The sequence below is a fragment of the Nannobrachium achirus genome, assembly GCF_963921795.1.
Source record: "Nannobrachium achirus genome assembly, chromosome: 9".
In the NCBI taxonomy this organism is placed as follows: Eukaryota; Metazoa; Chordata; class Actinopteri; order Myctophiformes; family Myctophidae; genus Nannobrachium; species Nannobrachium achirus.
In genome coordinates, this window is record NC_137818.1 from 20,065,596 (window position 1) to 20,087,891 (window position 22,296).

The 22,296-nt window shown below is 42.4% G+C and overlaps 1 protein-coding gene across 1 annotated transcript in view; it reads left to right on the plus strand.

Annotated features, from left to right (window-relative positions):
* Positions 1-200: 200 nt before the first annotated feature.
* Positions 201-22,296, plus strand: part of bgnb (biglycan b) — a 47,828-nt gene continuing 25,732 nt past the window's right edge. The window contains exon 1 of the mRNA XM_080733088.1: positions 201-472. The gene's annotated coding sequence lies outside the window, so the exon portion shown is untranslated. The remainder of the gene's footprint in view (positions 473-22,296) is intronic.

A 22,296-nucleotide genomic window follows, 5' to 3' on the forward strand; every position in this document is an offset into this window, starting at 1 on the left:
TCTCCCTCCCTCCCTCCCTCTCTCTCTCTCTCTCTCTCTCTCTCTCTCCCCCCCCTTCATTGCTCCCTCCCTGAGCATCCTAAAAAAGAGGAGAAGGGAAGGAGGGAGGGAGGCTGGCTTCTTGTTAACTTTACGGGCTCTCGACCCCCCCATACTCACTCAGTCATTTCCTCGGTTTTGGACTACAGAGAGCACAGACAGACTGCTCTGACAGTGGCACGCAGGCACACGCACACACATACACACACACACTGGTAAGGGAGCTGCTGCTGCAGTCTGGTCTGGATGTCAGCGGAGCGGAGGGAAACACCACGACCTTTATTACCCTCGAATGTGATCCATATTATCCATACATCTGTACATTTATCACGAGGATAATCCGTGTGAAACCCTCTGGAGGAGAAAAAAAGCACACTTCACTCTGCTGTGGGGGACATTTGGAATTCTATTATTAATTATTTCTACTTGAAAGGTAGGGAAGATACAATTTTCTATTGTTATTCTTGAGCATTTTTTTGTTGACTGAAGTAGCTGTTTTTTGTTTATTTTGGATGATTTGTTGTTGATTTTGCTTATATTTGACGTTTTGAATGTTTCTATCAAGGTTATTTTTAGTCGGTTTTAGACGAAAGACTACGTTCCTAAACTCCTAGTAAAGTTGACCAGCTTGCTTCAATCACATCACCTGTGTAGATTTAACCTGTTGCATCACATGCTGATGCTGACTGCTGTCTAGTTCTAGATTTACCCCTGATCAACAGTAGATGGCGCAAGGGATCACTATCTTAACCTGGCCTTACCTTTTGTATATCCTAAATCTAAACTCTGAATGTTTAGGCCTATAGGATAGGCACTTGTGGTGTGTTCATTTATTTATTTGTTTGTTTGTTTACTTAGCCTCTTTTCATTTACTTTTGGTGAGTAATTAGGCTGGTAATAGGATAGGTGTGCACCAAGGAAGAGTGGGCACCTCTGAGTTAAAATGATCACATTTTTCCAAAATGTAAAAAAAAAAAAAAATTGTCAAATGTTTTTAAGTAAAGTAGGCCCTATACATGATTAGAACATGCTTAAACATCCGACAATCAAGGTCTACTATTTATACATTTGCTACAAATTGATAGAAAACCTGCATATCCAGTCATTTTGGGGCATAAACAGGAAGGATAAATTGAGTCTGATAATGATGTACCGTGCATGTTCACTTCACATCATGTATACTTTATACGAAATTTTGGACAAAATAGCACATTTTACATCGAGGTGCCTAGATGTGAAGTGACCTATCCTGTATCCATTAGGCTATATAGCTATAGAGAAATATGCCATGCCAGTCAACCCAGTTTGTCGTTTAGATTTAAAATCAGTGACTGTGTAATGTGTGTATATTGTTGTTCACATAATGCATTGAAATAATGATTCCATGAAGCATCTTGGCAGTCTTTCTCCCTGCTCCTCCCGCCCCTCCCTTGTTGTGTCCAGGGGCGTCACAAGGGGGGGGGGGAAGTGGGACTGAGTTACTAGGGCCCAAGGTGGAGGGGCCTTAATTGTTTTATACTTTAGCTATTGAAAAATAGAAGGTATATAAGCTCACAATGCGGCACTCTGCAGGCTTGTAGAGCTGCTATTTTTGAAAAGTCGTGAAAATGTGTGCAAATCTTTGAATATGTATTTTTAAGCGAACATTTGTAACTCAAATGTTGCTTCTGGAGGGTCCGTGGAACTAAATATTTTGAGATGGGGGTCTGTGGCCAGATACATATCATTTTGGGGGTCCTTCACAGGAAAAGGTTTGAGGACCACTGACATATAAACATGGGTTTGTCCAAAAACCTTAGAAGGATTTGAAATATTCAAAGACTTTTCATGATTTTTCAAAAATAGCAGATCTACAAGCTCGCAGCGCGGCACCGCCCGTGAGCTTGTATATCTATTTTTCAATAGTTAAAGCACAAAATAATGTGTAATAATGCATCTAAATGGGTTAAACCCCCTCCCTATGAAGAACATTCATGTACCCAGGCCAGGGCCCAGAATTTGGTGCGACACCCCTGGTTATGTGTCCACTGTCCACACAGTCAGACACTTACACATACATACAGTGAGTGAATTACACTGATTTTCTGACTGCTTTCCTCCCCCTGGCCTCATTCTGTCTAGTGTTGGTGACCTCATACAGTATCCAGCAGTGGGTAGCTTACCATGTAAGAGCCACATATAGGAATTAATTCATCCATTTTTGGACCATGCAGTGTGTTTAACTGTGAGTCATCATTTGGTGGACAGAGGACACACTGTACAGTGACCTACTGTAACTGTGTGGACTCAATGAGCTGACATGCTACCACTGTCACTCTCATTCTGTCCCCATACAGCTGCCCAACTTCTTGTCTGTCTCTGCCTGACTACTTTGTCAGACAGGCAGAGACAGCCCAGTGGTTCCCAAGCCTTTTAGTTGGAGATGGTCCGAGACCCAAAAGAGAAACGTGATGTCTCCCTCCCTGGGACCCAAACTAGAGAAAACAGTGTGTTAGCCTGTGGTACTACCAGCCAGGCAGTCTGTCTTCTCTGTGCAGTTCATCTGTACAGGTTTTCTTTACCTCTGACGGTCTTCAAATACATTTGTGGGCTACACTCGGCAAGTTAAATGAACGCAGGACTTTACTGTGTATTTTTCCTTCCACCATGCATACATTCCATCCATTTCCCCTCTGTCATCTACATGTATATGTTTTATTCATGCATCTGTGTCGTTTCTGAAAAAAAATATAATTTTGTTATCCACACACAGGGAAATCATTCTGATCCCAGACGAGATTGTGTCAAAGTCGTTCTGTCATGGTGGTGGGTGATGCAAATCAGTAGCTTTTGTGCAGTGTCTGTCATTAACAGAAAAAAAAAATATATATGGTATATATGTATGGTGCTGGAGTTTGAGATAGAGAGAGAGAGAGGGTTTCCTCACTTGGGCTATGCTGGCGTTACAACAAGTTAATTGTGATAATGTATTAATTATTAGTAATATTATTTATTTAATATGTTTATGAAGTGCTTGAGCGGCAAGAAAAACAAGCGTGTGTTGCAACCCGGAATATAAAACATTAGGGAGTGGCATTAGCACTAATTGCTCCATAACCGCTCTGTGGTGAGTGGAAGCGACGCAGCCAGCCTAGAAGTTCATGGCCTTTTACTCAACTGTTTGAATGAAGGAATTGAATGATGTTGGCCCTACGTTTGGCCAAATACTTGGTGTTACTAGTATATTGAATGAAAGGCTCGTCTTCACACAAGCACAGAACCAGGGCCAGTCATATACTGTATCTCCTGTCAACGGGTTTTCTTTGTCTTTTGTTGTTTCGTCTTCCTCTGTTCTCTCTGGTTTAAGCTCTGGGTCTGTGCAGTGTTGAGAGCAGTGGTGTATAAATAACTGAGTACATTTACCTAGTACATTAACATTTACTCAAGTTCTGTACTAAAGTACACTTTTGAAGGCTAGGTACTAGGCTGCAGTCACCCCAAAAGTACCTATGAGAGTGGACATCCAATTCCGCCAAATGCATTTCAATGGGGATGGAGCGGTTTCATGCCAGTTGAGGATTTCTGCAAAAAAACACTCCATTCTTGTTGACTTTGGTGTGACCACAGCATTCTTCAGTATTTTCACTGCACTAGAATTATTTGACAGCTTTATTTACTAGTTACTTTGTAGATTTTGACTATTATTACAAAACATGCATTAACCACTTCAGCCCTCTAGGCCTATATACATTCGGCCATTTGAAAATAGCCCATCGATGTGACGCATTGTGAGCCTGTAGATCTGCTATTTTCAAAAGATTTTGTATACACCATGAACTTGTGAAATTGGACATTCTGCACAATGAGTACTTTTATTTTTGGTACAGTACTTTGAGTATATGTTGATGCCAATACGTCTACGCTTTTACTCAAGTACATTTTGAATACCGGACTTCCACTTGCAACAGGGTACTTCCGCAACGTAAGCATTGATACTTGTACTTAAGTAGAGCATGTGAGTACTTCTTCCACCACTGGTGTCGAGAGGCCCCAGCAGCCACCACATCCAAGCTTGGCGGCAACAGCGAAAGCTGCCAAACAGTTCCTTTTTTTAGGGACAGCAGTCACCAAATTACAGCCGCGGGAGCAGTTAACTCCACCCGAAACAGTCCCTACTGGACCCGCCTAGCACCAACAGTAACAGTCAGGGAGCCTTGTGGGTATGTGTATACAGTACATGTTGGTGTGGTGCTAGTGTTATGCGGACTTGGGGTTGGGTTTTTATTTATTAGGGAAGTGAGAATTTAGGAGAATGAGCCAAGACAGAGTAGATTTGAGAAGGTTTTAATGAACTGCGTGCGCTGAGCTGTGACGAGAGAGTCCCTTGCAGCAGTTTGTGCATGGGTTTTTCCGATGAGTGCTTTTTTAGTCGGTGTTTGGGGGGCAATTCATTACATAAGCAATGCATTACATAATGTTTCTTTCATGCATAACAAAGCAATATAATGCTTTTTAATTACAGTTAGTTCAGAAATGCTGTTATTGAAGGCAGTAGTTCTCAAACCTTTTCATGTCAAGGACCCCCAAATGGATATGTATTTGGCCACATACATCCATCTGAAAACCTTTTGTGCCAGGGAAACAAAAATCTAAACTATTAACTCATTTAGTGCCCATGAAATTAACGGATTATAAAGTCCACGATGCCAGTCTCAGGTTGGCATCACCCCCGTTATCTTATTTTGAAGGCCAGAAGTCCACAGCGCAAACACTTCCGGTCTGACGTCATCGCGTCCTGCGCCGGAACCGATCGTTGTCCACGTGGAGTTGTGTAATGGCGGACCGGAGCCTTTATACATGTGTAACATAAGCGAGCATCTGCCTCCATCCTAGCTTCTAAAGTGTAGTTTTGAGATAATGGACATTAAAGATGAGATCCCCCGTCCACCTCAATGTTATGGATGGGACTATTTTGTGCTCGCGGAGCCTGATGATGTGAAATCAGTGACGGATTTCGTCTCCGGACCTCCGGCCATTCTAGTCGGTAATGTATCCGCCGTTACAGTAATATATTACTTTTCACTTCATTACTCGGGATTGGCACTCCAGGTACTCGAGTACTTTTCACGAGTCTTCGCGGGATTGGCAAAAGTTTCCAAACACTTTCAATGTTTTTCAAAAATCTTCATGCACTTCTTTTTCACTTGAGCCGAAAACAAGTGCTCCCTTACGTCTCGCCTCCTATGGAAACAATAATATCGTATCGAAGAAGCGGCCATGTTGTCGCCCTTATTGGAGGAGAAGCGGCCATGTTGTCGCCCTCATCGTATGGGGAAACAGGGATTCGGCATGACAAAAAAAAGGAAAAAAAGTAATACACTCTGTTATTTAGGACTACTGGTTTTTAAGCTTCTAATGAGTTCATGCACACTAATGACAATGCAGTTGTGTAATTTAAAATGCAATTTTTCAGCGTCGATGGAGGTGCTGGCGGAGACAACCAACAGCAGCACAATAATGCCAGTCACGATTTGACTTAATCTCTTCAACCTCGCATTGACCCCCGTGGAGTGCTGTGCTCAGTTCCAGGGCCGTGCTCCATGTGATGTTAATCAACTGTGAGTGTTGACGTGGCTGCTGCCAATAAAACCCTGCCAGCTTGTGGTGCCCAGCTGGCAGCGTGACGGAAGCCCTCAACGCCAACCTTGCCCGCCTTGCTGCTCATTCAACTGCTGATGCAAATCACAGTCCACTCTACTAGGACGACAGGTTAATGGGAGAACAGTCAAGTCATCGATAATGAATGGTTATTATACTAAAGGATAACGCCATTGATGAAGGCATTGGTTACGATGTAAATACTGTTTAGAGTCATAAACAGATATAAAATCAGATAGATTAGGTAGACAGGCAGTGCTGGAAGAAGTACTCGCATATTTTCTTTTACTCAAGTAAAAGCATCAATACCGCAACCTAGAAATAGAACAAGTAATAGTCTTGTATTCAAAATGTAGTCTACTTCAAAAGTATTGGCATCAAAATATTCTTAAAGGACAACTTTGTTTTTTTACAACAAGTGTTCATATTTTAGATAGTCATTAGAGAAAAGAAAAGATGAGTGTTAAAATGTTTTCTTTTACTTCTTTCTTTCGTTTAAGTGATTTTAATGATTTTGATTTGCATGTTTGGAGGCATGCATGCAAGTGGATTAAGTGGAGCATGCAAGTGGAGCAAAAGTAAAAGTATAGAAAATTGGAAATACTCCAGTAAAGTAAAGATACCTAATGTTTGTACTTAAGTACAATACTTGAGTGTCATGTACTTAGTTGCTTTACACCACTGACAGATAGACGGATGGATGGATGTATCCAGTGGTCACATTGAGACGGTGTTCTTACAGCTCTGTAATGTTAACATGTTTTCTGCGGCTTTTGCAGGGCTGGTGCTGCAGCCACTTGTTGAGATTCATGGCCATATCTCCTCAGTGTTATTGTGTGTGTGTGCACTGTGACAGAAAACAACAGTAGAACACATTTCCCCAGCGTTGTTGTGTGCGTGTGTGCACCATCACAGAATTACAATAGAACAGAGCTCAACTGTCCATGAAAGAAACAAAAAACAAATCTACAGCCACAGGCAGTTTCAGGGACAAGAGCACACAACAGAATCCTCCATGCAAACTTAGAAGGCCCGTGACAGGTCCATTTCGTAACAGGTCCATTTCGTAACAATTTCAGAGTCAAGGTAACACTGGGGGTTTTCGCTGTGTGCACATACTGTAGCTGATTAAAATATCAAAAGCCCAAAACGTATAGATTCGTAACCAAATCTCCGCAGATGAGAAAAGCTAATCCCCCCAGTATGACACTATAAAGGCAAGGTTATGAATCCGCAAAGCTCCAGGGTTTAAGTTGCATTTGGAACAAAGCTTTCCCCTCTTACGTGCTCGCTGGCATAGCGGCCGGGGGCGCAGTAACCACGACCATATGGCAACAACTCCCAACAAACAGCCGAAGGGGTGGAGGTGCAGAGGTGATATAGCGACTTAATTTATCCAGCGCCGAAAATAGATGATCTACAAAGGCGACAACGTGTCGCGCCCTGGCACGTTGTGGTCTTGTAGATCGGCTATTTTCGAGTAACCTCTCGCTTTGGCTGTGGTCTGGGCCTTGACCAAATATCTCTGACTGCAACCATGCATGTGGATCTCAAGGAAAACAAAGGTTATTGTTAGCGAGGCGACACGGCGGAGGATGTGTGGTGAGTCTGTCTTTGTGTCATCACAAAGTTTCGCAAAAAGGCGAAAGGTCGCCTCGTGGTTGAACCCCATAGCGACATCAACGCAACTGAGGCGTAAGGATAGAAGCTCAGGCTGACATATAAGCACCAGTTGATGGATGGTTCGTATAGGAAATGTAAAGATGATCTCTGTCTGGGAGTGTGGGAAATTTAAACAACCGTACACCAGGCGGGCATATAGGCCAAGTTAAGTCATTATGGTAGCTTTATACATGCCAGGTTCTCTTATTATCTGCCGGCATCCTTGTTTATCTTTCTCTCTCTCTCTCTGTCTCTCTCTCTGTCTCTGTCTCTGTCTCTGTCTCTGTCTCTCTCTCTCTCTCTCTCTCTCTTTCTCATTGTTGTTCTTCTGTCTCACCACTTCGTCTTCCCCTTAATCCCCTCTCCCTTCTCACTACAATTGCAATTTACAATTTGGGGGCAATTTTAAGCAGACGTTCTTATCCACAGCGACTTATACAGAATGAAGTCTCTAATCCAAAGTATTATAACACTGGAATTCACCTCTTCATTAAAAAACTAAAAACATCTGTCTGTTGTCATAGTTACCTGTTTTTACTGCCTCAGACGGAATCGGGTGCTTAGGAGTTCAAATAGTCTGAGAGAGAGAGTGTGTGTGTGTGTGTGTGTGTGTGTGTGTGTGTGTGTGTGTGTGTGTGTGTGTGTGTGTGTGTGTGTGTGTGTGTGTGTGTGTGTGTGTGTGTGTGTGTGTGTGTGTGTGTGTGTGTGTGTGTGTGTGTGAGAGTACGTGTGTGCATGTGTAATTCCCACCCAGGGAAGGAGTTCACGCACCTTTGACACACATAGATGGGGAATTCACCCAGCTCTCACCTCTCATTTGTTTTATTGAAGGAAAGCCGACATGTCGGCTATACGGGCAGGAGAGGGAGCGAGGCAGACATAGAAGTCTTTGTTTTCCTGGAGTGGTTGAAGTAACACTTCATTTGGAAGTGGGCCGCTCGCTCCTGGCCGCTGCCCGGCTGCTGATCGCATGTCTGTCCAACCGTAGCGTGACATAAGCTCGCATGGGCCTCCTTTCACCATGTCATCAGGAGGAAAGCGCTTCATCTCTCACACCCGCACTTGCTCGCATGCACGCACATACACATGCACACACAAGCATTATCTTCCTCCTCTCCCCCCCTTCTTTAATTTCCTTTCCTTTCCTTTCCTTAAAATTTACATTAGCAGACGCTGTTTATCCAGCGTTTTATTAACGACTTAACAGTAGGCAAGGTAAACACATACATCAAATGCAGAGAGACAGTGCCTCAGTAAACTAGGATCAGGTAAACCAAGTTCCTAGCATCAGTCTAGTTTGTTTTCTCAAACTTTCAAATTTCAAAGTTTCCCCTTAACTTTGACAGAAATGGAACCAATCATTTGGTTCCATTTGTACACTGTCATGTTTACAGACTTGTATGGGTCAATTTAGACTTACGTAAAGTCACCCACAGAGTCCCTGGAATCCACTTTGAGAACCACTGGTCTAAACAATATATCCTACTGTCGAAAAAGAATCAGTACATTAAAACGTTTCTCTCCTCTTCTCTCCTCTCCTCTCCTCGTCTCTCCTCCCATGTCATTCTGTACAGTATACTTATCACTTTTCCTTCGTGTTCCCCGTTCCCTAGCTGTGCTCTATATAACCACACACACACACACACACACACACACACACACACACACACACACACACACACACACACACACACACACACACACACACACACACACAGACAACGCCGCGCCTCTAACACAAACATGCGCATGGATCAGGAATAGCCATCCATCCATTATACATCTCTGGGCATTTAGGATGCATGGATGGAGAGAGGGAGGGAGGGAAGGAGGGAGGGAGGGAGGGAGGGGGTGTAAGACGCGGGCGGCTATAACAATTATGATTGGTGCCTTTGGGTTTGTTTTAGTCTCAGGCCGGATGTTTGGTGGTTCCCAGTGCGACTGGAAGGAGAAGAGTGGAATTCATATATACATGCAGCTGAGGCCGATAAGGTGGCCATTACAGCCAGAGGGGCTGATGCTTAGTGCTTGATTGTGGCATGTAGTTTAGTCTTATCGTCACGTTGAGTTTACAGTAGCCTTAGTCCTCATTCCTGGGTGATGATAGGCTGGCCTCTGCTTGTTGTTTCACCTCTTCCTTTCTCATCCATCATAACACACTCAGCCCAATGGTCAGTACGTTGGTCTGACCAATGACCAGTGGCTCCATACGGTTGGTTTTCTGTGCTTAAAATCAGGGCGTGGGTGTACCGTTTTTTAATCTTTATTACATATAGCCACTGGGGGGTGGAAACCTTATTTGTCCAAAACCGTTTATTTACTACAAACTACTAACAGTTATTTACAACTAATAGCTCTGGTTGATTTTCATTTGGTTAAATATTTTATAAAACCCACAAACCACTTTCAATCAAAGTCATCTATTGGGCATGATGACATTATAGGTGGAAATGTTCTACAAACTCACAACATTCCGCATCGAGATACGTTGATGTTATGAGGTTGTATAGATAACTATTTTCGCTACTTCTGCACGACACGTCATAATTATGATAAATTATTAAATAGGAGCTTAATTTATGAAAAAAAAAAGTTTTTGCCCAATGTGGTTGGTATATAAATCTAATATACTAACTGTATAGCTTAGTACACTAATGTCTTTATATATTATTCACTATAGATTGTTTTGGTTTGGGCAATGATTTTCTCTGTAGAAAATTAAGGAGTGCCGTGTACTGTATGTTGCATACTTGGGTTTATGACATATAAATTCCATTCTAATAGCTACTATGGCAGCTCTAACGCCTTTTACGGCAGCCCTATAGCTCGCATGACTGCAATCATATATATGTGTCTCTGTGTTTACATGTTAAAAAACACAGTTGCTTTTGTTTCGAACGCATGAGAGCAACTCGCGGAATTGGATTCGGGCAACTGAACCCATGGGTGTAGCAGTCTCAGCTTTCTATTCTTACATCTACAGCATGACAATGAGTTCAGATGTTATGTACTGTATGGTTTCTAATTTCTATGTATTTATTTTGTCACTGTTGGGCAGAAACCTTGTATCTCCAAGTTTCAATTTTTTTTTTCGTAAAGTGAATCCCTGCATCATACAAGACTGTCGCAACTAGTGAAAATGATAGATCTACCAGCACACAACGCCTCACACCGCGAGGCGTTTTGTGCTGCGAGGCGTTGTGTGCTTGTAGATCGGGTATTTTCACTATAGCCGGGGACCCAGTCACCAAAATGGGAGAGGACCTGTGATGTTCTGCCGTACTTTTTATTTCTGTTTTATCTATTAGTTTGGTCATTAAGGTCCACAGAATGAGAGGCCTGCTCTGCCGGAAACATAGCGAAAAAAAGTTATGGCCATTTGTATATTCACTGTCCCATCGACTCCACTAGAAATATTAAAAAAAGAAAATAAACCTGCTTTAAGTAGCATGTGAGGGGTCAGACTAGGGGTTCTTCATGATTCTGAATCCATTGCAAGCATTTGTTTTGCATGAAGAATATTCCTTGGGCTACTTTTCGGCCCCCCAAAACTGTGAAAAATTATGATCCACAGAGCAGGCCTCTCATTCTGTACTGTGGACCTTAATGACCAAACTAATAGATAAAACAGAAATAAAAAGTATGGCAGAAAATCACAGGTTCAACCCTATTCCTTGAGCTTTTGGGCTTGTGTGTCCCCGACTACTAGTTTTAAATCATTATGGACGTACAAGGTTTCCACCCGACAACAACGATTTATAGGAGTGATCCTGCATGCAGCTTGCCATGTTTTCCGTGTGGGTCTTTCAGTGCACAGGACATGTATATTACATGTGTGATGCAGGCTATTCGCGCCCACTGGCTGGTGGCTGCATTCTTCTGGCCAGGGCTGAAGCCAGCCGGTGTTTTCTCAGCAGTATATGGTATAATTTCCACAACTATTTTTGTGGCAGGGGAGGCAGACGGCGAGGTCTAGCGCTCATTCGTGCCGACCAGGTCCGCTGCACACATTATGCCCAGACACCGTTTCCCCATGGTGTTTATGTTCTCAACCACTCTCAACCAAGTGGCATCCCTATTTTAGAGCATGTCATTATTGTCAAAAAGTGTGATTTTCTTTTAATTTTCCCCCCAAAAAGCTCAGGACATGTCATGTTGTGGTGTGTAAACGCTTTAGATCTTCTATTTTCACACGGCACCGTCGTACAATGAAACATAACTTAGGGCGGTGGTTAAATAATGTTTTTTGTCTAGTTTGTAAGGACAGACTTTTTTTTTTTGGTCTGCAGAAGCAATGTTTGGAGTGCGATGACAGCGGAACGACGGCAGGGCATTCTCCCACACACTTTGCATGTCTGTGGACATTTGTTTGGACATGTCAGATTGTTGCACAAAATGCGTGGGGGGGGCACGCATTCTAATGTGTTTACTTACTCTACTGTACATCTGTTGAAATCTGGAATAGATTCAGGGCTTGTGTGTACAGTACAGCATGCGAGGGCTACACACAGTCAAAGTGTTCGTTTGTGTTCGTTTCATTTAACACTCTGTGGTGCTCTGCGTTCTGTTGAGGTTGGTGGAACAGGCACTGAAGCTAAGTGGGTAGAAAGGCTGTCTGAGAGGGGGTGATCCGGGTGAAGTGTCCTCAACAATGTATAATTTGACCTGGGTCCTGCTCTCTATACTGTTGTCTCTCTAGTCTACACCAAATGTCTCTGCCAACGTATTGAAACATATTCTTGGTTCAGAAACCTTGGTTCAGAAACCTTGTGGACATTCAACATAGCTGCATGGCTCTGCGTGAATAAAATGAGCCGCCGAGAACGTGCATCAGACAAGCACACGACACCGTGTGTGTCCGGGTGCGGGGCATTTTATAACGGGTTATAACGAGAGTCCCAGCAGCTCTATATGTGTTCTCATCTCAGCCATCTGAGCAGCCATCTGCTGGGTAGATGTGGAAAAGTAATTCCCCATCCTCCCCGAGGTACCCTAGCTCCCTTTGTTTCCCTTGAGATTTTAGTAAAGCTTCAGTATGTGTTGTTCCTGACAAAGCATACGTACATTTCATCCTGTTATTGTTTACGTGTTGCAGCCCCATTTTAACTTTCATTTGTCAGATGTTTCATCATCGGTGGTGTTTGGAATTGGTGTTTTATTTAAGGGATCGGGAGGGATCAGTCCCACATTGAAAAGCCGTTCTAGGTCATCCAAGCCGTTCTAGGTCACCCTTTAGTGGTTGTCTCTTTGTTCAAAGTCATGAGAACATCCGGCGCCCGAAAATATGAAGGGACATCGATAGAAAGAGTCTGCCGGATGTTTAATATAATGAGATTAAGAAGACGCATGCTGGAGTCAAACACAGAGACATGGACACACATGCAGACCCATACTCACACACACTTAATAGACGCACATGCACATGCACAGGCTTTATGCTGCATGTGAAAGGTGAGGCCTCTGTGTGTCAAAAGGGAGGCGCTCTGAGGACACGTGGATGTTACCATTGGAAGAGCAGTGTGGAATTGAAAACACAACATCCATCTGATGACCTTATGGACTGCACATACATCTCCCTGTTTGAGACGGGGAGGGTCATGGCAATTTTGCCACCCTCCCCCCTTAATTTAGGGTAGCCAGACAATTATTTGCACGCGGTGGCACCTAATCAAAATTCTACCCAATTTAGTCATTATGCCAATTAACAGCCACCGCTGTTGTACCCTACTGGCTCACCTGCCAGTGAGGAGCCCCCACCGGGAGGACGTAGCACCTCCTCCGTCCTCCGTCCTACTCCATCCCGTTCAATGTTCCCATACGACAGGTGCCGCCTCCTTGTCTTTGTCTCTCTCTGTCTCCTAGTACAGTGGGTCTCTACCTTTTCAGGCCGTGACCCCTAAAATAATCATATTTTAAATGGGGCTCCCCCACCCTACAAGCACTAAAAGCTGAGCACTATTACATTTTGTATAACACGATTCTTTGAGGCGTTGTGTTCATGTAGATGAGCTATTTTCACAATTTCTGCCTCTAATATTTGACAAATTTTGTTTAATTTCAATTTACAGTAGAGGTATTAAAAAGTCCTTAAATTGGCAATTTAGAAATGTGCAGATACCCTCTATAGTCTATACACTTAAAACGTTATGTTGGTTTATTACTGTTGGCTGAGAAAACAATTTTGCACATTAAGTTAATCATCTTGGGACCCACCAAAATCATCTGCCACAACGAGAACCACTGTCCTAGTAAGTACTCTTTCAAAATGACCAGTCAGTCTACACACACTAAATCTCTCTCTTTTTTTCTCTCTCCCAGCTGTTTCTCATTACCGAGGAGGTCGTAGGCCAGAATCACTCTGTTCCATGTTGCCACTAATTAAATCCTGATCGTGTTTCTATTGGATGTATTAACATTTCCCTGAACAATCCCCGATTCACACTTCAGCCCAGCTGTAACAGGAGACTCTGCAGAGCCTTTAGTGTGGGATTAGACTGTTGAAGATCAGACAGGCATTAACACCCCAGCAGGGCCAACAGGTCATAGATCAGGGTCTGATGTCACTGTGTGTGTGTGCTCTGTGTGGGGCACACACACACAGTGGGGCGGCATAGCTCAGGGGTAGAGAAACCGTTATTAGAGCACGAAGGGTTCCCAAAGGGTTCCTAGTTCGAATCCGGGCTCCCCCTGAGTTAATGTCGAAGAGTCCTTGGGCAAGACTCTGAACCCCACATTGCTCCCGGTGAGCAGGTTGGTGCCTTGCATGGTTTCCTCCGCCACCGGTATATGAATGTGTGCGTGAATGGGTGAATGTAATGCACAATCTCTGTAAAGCGCTTTGGTTAAAGCGCTATATAAAATGCACCATTTACCATTTGTGTGTGTGCGTGTGCAGACACATGCACACATAGACATCAAAGGGGGCTTGAACCCCTGCCATTTTATCCATCTGTAAAAAAGTGCCCTCTCCAGACAATGAATGCAAGTTTTACTATGGTGAAAGAAATGAAAATGCCCTCTTTCCATGCCATACCTGAAGGCAGTATTCAAGAGAATTGCCTTGTCCAAACTCTCCTGAACTTGAATGCAGTGTCTTATGTTGAAATAATTGCCCTCTCTGTGTAGAAATCCATGACATACGCCACATCTCCAGTATTGACTTGATTATGCTTAGTTCTGTGTGGTATTAAGCACCGAAAATAGCTGACCTCCAAGCTTGGAGGTCTGCTAAAAGGCCCTTTTAGAAATGTCAGCCCCTGCATCTCTAGCATTCTCTGCACGTCCCTATGTGTGTGTGCGTGTGTGGTGTTGATTTGTTACAGCCTGGTTAAATGGCCAGGTTGGCGGGCGCCGCCCCCTTACACCTGTTTTCTTAAGCTGCTCTGAGAGCAGTATTGACAAAATGCCTTAATAAGAGCAGCAATTTAACATTGGTCTATGCATATCATTCATGCTGCTCTGAGAGCAGCATCGACAAAACAACCCAGAGCAGAAATGTAACATTGTTCTGTGCATATAATGTAACATAAGATAAATCCTTGACTTTGTGGATTTTAAATGTATTTTGACAGGCTGTTTGGGGACTTGGAAGCCAGGAGGGAGTCCATTTATTTCATATTACACCCAGTGACACCTATATGCCTATACTGTAAATACTAAACACGTGCACGCACAAACACGCATACACATGTCATGCACGCACACACACACACGTAGACACCACTGGTGCCTGACCTCAGCTAGCTGGGTGATGACATCATGGAGTCTATCATGTATCATGTCACTTGATGCACACACACTGCAGAGAGACATGATGCAGGCTAAAACACTCGTTGTTTCTCAAGCTCTCTTTCTCATGCAGGCGCATCGCACGCGCACTCTCACTCACACACGTCGCGCGTGCTCACACGCTTTGTTTGTCTGTCTCTTCTACAGCATCTGATTGGCCAATAATAAGATGCCTTTCTCTCTTGAGAATTTAAATTAGTGACCAAGGAAGCGAAGTCTGTAACATTCTGTCCCCAGTTGGTTTAGAAGAAGTGCTTTTCATCCATGATTGGGCTGCTTCATGGCATGCATGGTGTACCAGGGAATGTGAGCACTTTTCTCTGGAGATTTATATTGGCTTTCAAAATAGTCAATGCGTCTTTGCCCTCAATGCCCTCGCTCAATACTCGTATTTCTGACTAAATACCTCCAAAAATTTGCGACACCCGCAGATAGAAAACAGCAGATCTACAAAAAGCTCACACAATTGCTTGTAGATCGGCTATTTTCAAATGGCCAAAATGTACATACTGTAGGGCTGAAGTGGGTAATTATGTTTTATAATAATAATCAATCTACAAAGTAACTAGTAACTAATATTCTCAAATAAAATGTAATGGACTAAAAGTACACATTTGGATGCAAGATGTAGTGGAGAAGAAGTACAAGTTTTGGAAATAGGAAATATTCAAGCAAAGTACAAATACATCAAAAGTGTACTTAAAGGGATATTTCATCAAAAAACTTTTGGTCATTTTATCGTCTAATCAGGCTTTTATGAACAAATATCTAAATATTGAATCAAGGGTTCAGGGAACCCTTGATTCAATATTTAGATATTTGATGTAAATGTTATCATGCCCTCCAGGCCCGGGGCCGCTCCCCATACACATCCATTGTAACTTCAAGCTCCATTTTAACCATGATCGATTCATTAAAAACACCCATTATTTGTTCTGGTGACTCATACTCATACCTAATAGCAGGCCGTGTTTTTTCGATAACTTTTTTCATTTATTTTTAATAATAATTTTTTGTATTTAATTTTTTCCATTTTCCCAAATCATTATTAAAAATAAATGACAAAAAGTTATGGAAAAAACACGGCCTGCTCACGTATTAGGAGGGTAGTATGAATCACCAGAAAAAATAATGGGTGTTTTTAATGAATCTATTATGGTTAAATGGAGTTTGAAGTTACAATGGTGTATGTGGAGAAGCCCATTGGAGAGTTGCCCTGGAAGTGAAATATCCCTAAGAAAATGTGCTTATATTTATGGAAGCATAAACCTGACGTAATTAAAACGAAATGGCAAATGCGAAAATGAAATTGAAATAACAGAATTGCTTTTTAATTTTCAGGAAATGCACGCATTTTTTGAGACAAAAATGAATGTAAAATGCAATGGCGTTTACATTTTCCATGTACAGGTGCTCATTCTATGACTAAATTATAATTATAAATAAAAGATCATTTCAATTTTAATTTTAAAAAGATTACCGCTAATTTGTTGACAATATTAAAATGAAAATGCAATTTTGAAAATGAAAATGAAATAGAGAAATGCTTTTTAATCTTCAGACAATGAAAGCATTCTTTGAGACAAAAATGAATGTAAAATGCAATAGCATTTCCATTTAATAAAAGGTCATTTGATTTAACATTTTCAATAAAGGCCACGCTAAATAATTGACAATATTAAAATGAAAAAGCTACTTTGAAAATGTAATTTAAATAAGGGTAATGCTTTTTATTTTTAAGCTAATAGATGCATCTTTTGAGACACAAATGAATGTATAATTCAATAGCATTTACATTTCATATCCATGTGTGCTCATTCTATGACAGATTGTAAAAGCAAATGCAAATCCCATTTGCGATTTCATTTTCCAATTGTAGCTGCTGAAAACATGACAGAATTCAAATGGTCGTTTGGCTAAAGTGATGGCGCAGGAAAGTGACGTCATAGGAGTAAACCTTCAACACAGTAGGTGGCAGACGCGAGGAAGCTATTCGCAATCTAGTCTATGAAGGGAGCGCTCGTTTTATGGTTAGATACGCCAGCCAGTTACTGTCCACGACATTGCAAGCGGCGCGAAGGCCAGCGGACCTTGGTCCTGCTCTTCGCCCCCGAGCGCCGCAGGCGCGAGTGGCCGCGAAGAGCGGGCCGGCCGCGCGAGTTACGAAGCTGTGGTGAATGCAATCGTTATATTTATGCCCAGGCCGTAAGGCCTGGGCAAGCGCACGATAAACGCAACGTTTGGTGCACCTCGCGCGGTCCAAGTGACTACAACCGAGCGCTCCCTACGTCCGGTTCAGCCAATCACAGGGGGCTTGGGGAGACCGGAACCAGACCGGAACAGGGACAGGCTTGCTTAACGGCCAGACGCGTGGCAGACAGAGACAGTGTAAAAAAAAGAAAAAGGTGGCAGACAGTGTACACACGTGCAGGACTGGCCGAGCTTCACTCAAGCTCACAACGCTCCCCCCCCCCCCCCCCCCCCCCCGCGACAACGACGCCGCGCCCCCCCCCGCGCAAAATGGGGTTAACTGCTCTGCCTCATTGGTGGAAAAAGTAGCCTACTCACATCTTGTACTTAAGTAAAAGTATCAATACTGCAATGTAGATGTACTCCGTTATAAAAGTCTGGAATTCAATGTACTTGAGTAAAAGTATGAAGTATTTGATTATTTGGCATTAAAATGTACTTAAAGTAGCAAAAGTAAAAGTACAAAATGTTTGAAAAAAGCCGATCTACAAGCTCACAACGCGTCGCATCGCGACGCTTTGTGAGCTTGTAGATCATAGAATAGGGCTAAAGTGCATTTATGTAGGCTATGTTTTATAATATAATGATGTAGGCTATATCTGCAAAGTAACTAGTAACTAAAGTTTTCAAATAAATGTAGTGGAGTAAAAGTACAATATTTGGAACCGAGATGAAGTGGAGTAGAAGTAAAAGTATTGAAAACTGGAAATACTCAAGTTAAGTACAAATACCTCATAACTGTACTTAAGTACAGTACTTAAGTAAATGTACTTAGTTACTTTACACCACTGCTCTGCCAAGTTGATATTCCATAGTTGTTGAGCTGGGCAGGGATAAATTAAATCACATGATGTGGAAAAATGTTTGATTCTTACTTGCAATGTATCAGATCAGATCCTTCTACTATGACCATTGGATCTCCACTGGGTGAGTGTCTGTCTGTCAGTGAGTGAGTGCAGTCACGCGCGTCATGCGCCACCTACTGTACGGTTGGGTATGTCAAGGTTATAAGCAGGCAGCGTTGAAGGATTACTCCTGTGACGTCACTTTCCTGCGCCATCACTTTAGCCAAAGGACCATTTGAATTCTGTCAGGTTATGAGCGGCTACAATTTGAAAATGAAATAGCAATGTGGTTTGCGTTTGCTTTTACAATCTGTCATAGATTGAGCACACATGGAGATGAAATGTAAATGCTATTGAATTATACATTCGTTTGTGTCTCAAAAGATGCATCTATTAGCTTAAAAATAAAAAGCATTACCCTTATTTAAATTACATTTTCGAAACAGCCTTTTCATTTTAATATTGTCTATTATTTAGCGTGGCATTTTTTGAAAATGGTAAATCAAATGACCTTTTATATACATTTAATTCTGTCATAGAATAAGCACAACTGTACATTAATTGGAAATGCTATTGCATTATACATTCATTTTTGTCTAAAGAAATGCTTTCATTGTCTGAAGATTAAAAAGCATTTATGTATTTCATTTTCATTTTCAAAATTGCATTTTCATTTTAATATTGTCAACAAATTAGCTGTCATTTTTTCAAAATTCAAATTCAAATGATCTTTTATTTATAATTTTAATTTAGTCATAGAATGAGCTCCTGTATATGGAAAATGTAAACACCATTGCATTTTACATTCATTTTTGTCTCCAAAAATGCGTCCATTTCCTGAACATTAAAAAGCAATTATTTTATTTCAATTTCATTTTCGCATTTGCCATTTCATTTTAAATACGTCAGGTTTTTGCTTCCATATTTATTAGTTACTTTACACCTCTGCTCAATACCAGCACTTAAGGCAGTATATCTATCTGTGTTTCTTTCCCGATACTGGCATCGCTATAGGAACAGCTCTACTACTCTCCCCTCTCAGCCTCCAGCTTCCCAGTCTTAATTCTGTCCGTTTCCCTTTCTTCAAGGTGTGGCGTGCTGCAGGCCAGGGTTCCGTATGAATGGAGACACTGTTTATAGGGTGTTTCTAGTTTCTATTCCAAGGGTTGTGCTACATCACTCCGTATACGTGTCAGACACTTTCTGTCCAAGACAAACCATGTTTTGCCTTGGCGTTGCCCTCATCTGATGAATCTGTGCAAAAGCACGTTGCAGAGTCTGAGATCACCCCCCCCCCCCCCCCCCCCCCCACACACACACACACACCCCTACAGCAAAGATGCAGATACATGGACATGGACATTTGAACCCTTCAGGGGGCATAACGTAAGGCAGGGATATTCTACAGTGGGTCCGGGACCCCTAGGGGGTCCTCAGCGTTATTACAGGAGGGCCACCAAATATTTGTGTGATAAGAACTTTGTTTTTACATTAACCAGTTGAACCCTAGCTTGTCTATTCTGAGGAGAACATTAGCTGAAAATAGCAGATCTACAAGCTCCCAACGCCATAGTCAATCTGTATAATTGTATATGTAGTGGGGGTTCCTGCCTCATCTCTCTCAGCTAGGGGGTCCTTGGCATGAAAAGGTTGAAGACCTTTAAGATATTAAACGTGAAGCAATCCAAGGATCCGCACAATTGCCCCATTTTAGACTTTAGCTATATTATAGCATCATCCGTGTGGCACGAAGCGACACGCTGTGAGCTTGTACATCTGCTATTTTTTGGCGAAAGTGTTTTAACACAAGTCTTCTCTTCTGGGGGTCCCTGGCACAAAAGAAATTCAGATGGGTGCTCCGCAGTCATATGGATTCGGGGGTCCTTGACACGAAAAGGTTTGGGAGCTACTGACTAAGGTCTCCGGTCGTAAAGGGATTGTGTTATCGATTACTCACCCCATGGAGACTTGAATTCATGGGTATCTTTTTGTTTGTCGCATTCCTAAGCTGACCAGCAGTGGTTCCCTATGGAGACACAAAGAGCCTGCTTATGGAGACACAAAGAGTCTCCTCAAATAATTGGCTTAGCAATGCAACAAAAAACAAAAAGATATCCACGAATTCAAGTAGTCTCCATGAGGTGAGTAATCGATAGAAAAAAAGTAATTTTGGGGGTGAACTATCCCTTAATGGGTTAACAGGCTGTCATAATGAAGACTACTACAGGAGGTGGAGGGACCGCCTGCTCTAGAGTCTATAGACGGAACCGTTAGAATTGACATTCATGGCTTAGATTGTGAACACATGAGACTGGAGGGTGAATGAGAACGGGAACCATTCTTGACTTCCGTGCTTGCCTGCACTGTCCTGATGCTTGATTGGTTTTCCAGTCAAAATATCAAGGTCCATCTATACTATAACTTTGCGAATGTCTGAGTGAGTGAGTGAGTGAGTGAGTGAGTGTCTGTCTGTCACAGCGTTTCTCCTCGGTGGCTGGAGCAATTGATCTGAAATCGCATCACTATCAGCATATGAACACACCTGACATAACTGTGAAGGCCGATTGTCACTTTCACAAATCGTATGCTGTATATTAGCATTTTTATGGTGTATCTATATCTATTTAGCCTACAGTACCTTTTGTGACCACACATGTTAAGGGAGGGGCGCTGTTGTTCAGGCCATGCACAATCACACACAAACCCACACACACACACACACACACACACACACACACACACGGGGGGGGTGGGGTGGGTGGGGGGGGGGGGTGTGTGTGTGTGTGCAGGCGGGCGGGCGGGCGAGGGGGGGGGGGGGGTTCTGGCCCTGTTACAGATGTTGTCCAAAAATCATGCAGATCGGTACACAGTATCTCTGTAGCCGTTAAATGGAACGGGTATTTCTTACATTGATGCTCCTACATATTAGCATGCAAGCACCAGTTAAAGTTACTTTCCATCCCTCATATACTGTGTGCACAGTGCACATCCCATAACCCACACACTGCACATCATTTCCGAGCTCATATCTTTGAACGGGTAAGGGCTAGTTTGTATTAATTGCGAAAATAGCCAATCTACAAGCTGATGAAGTGACTCGTTGTGAGCTTGTAGATTGGCTGTCTTTGCAAACGTGCCAAAATAAATAGTTAAATAAATAAATGATAATTAAGAAAGTGTAGCCTATGGCATGCCCAAAATATCGACGCCATGTTGAAAGTGGTTATAATTCTATATCATATGGTACAGTATAGAATTTCCCTCTGTATTGGGAAAAGAGTGCTGATATAGTAAATAAATACATATTGTGTGTTATATACGGTATGCTGCAATAATAGTGTGCAGGGCAACAAAATCCCAATGCACATCTGGAACACTCAGTAGTAATTTCCTTTCATGTTGGCAAGAAAGGGGTGTCATCATTTTGGTCACTGTAGACCTCTTGCTGGAGAATAAAATACAGATATTAAATACATTTCGAGCGTGGTACTGCTGAGTTTGCTGTATATACCGCACCGTTTTTTTTTATGAAAAGAGAGCTGAGCCAGAAGGCAAAGCTCTCGATCTGCTGGTACATTTTCGTTCTTACTCTCACCAATGGTAAAACAGGGGTCATGACCGAAAGAACAAGATTCCGTATACAAGCGGCTGAAATTAGTTTTCTCAGTAGGGTTGCTGACTGGCATTTCCCTTAGGGCCATAGTAGGGATGGGATGAGAAGCTCAGTCATCCGCCAGGGACTAAGCCCCCATGCCGCCCCCCCCCCCCCCTTTTTCTTTTTTTTCATGCCTTTGTATTTGATGTTATGCTTTTGAAACTGATATTATCCTAGATAAAGTACTATGTTCTACCCGTCTGTCTTTCAATGTTATATGAGATACTTAAAGTGTGGTTCCTGTGGAAATAAGCCTTGGCTTTCTAGGATCTCCTTTTAGTTGACCTTGTACCAGTGATTTGTACTGTCATGAAACTGTACTTTTTTCTATTGCAAACTTCTAATAAATTCTTCAATCAATCAATCAGACTCGGATTAGAACCGCTGCTCCTCTTACAATGGAAAGAAGCCAGTTGAGGT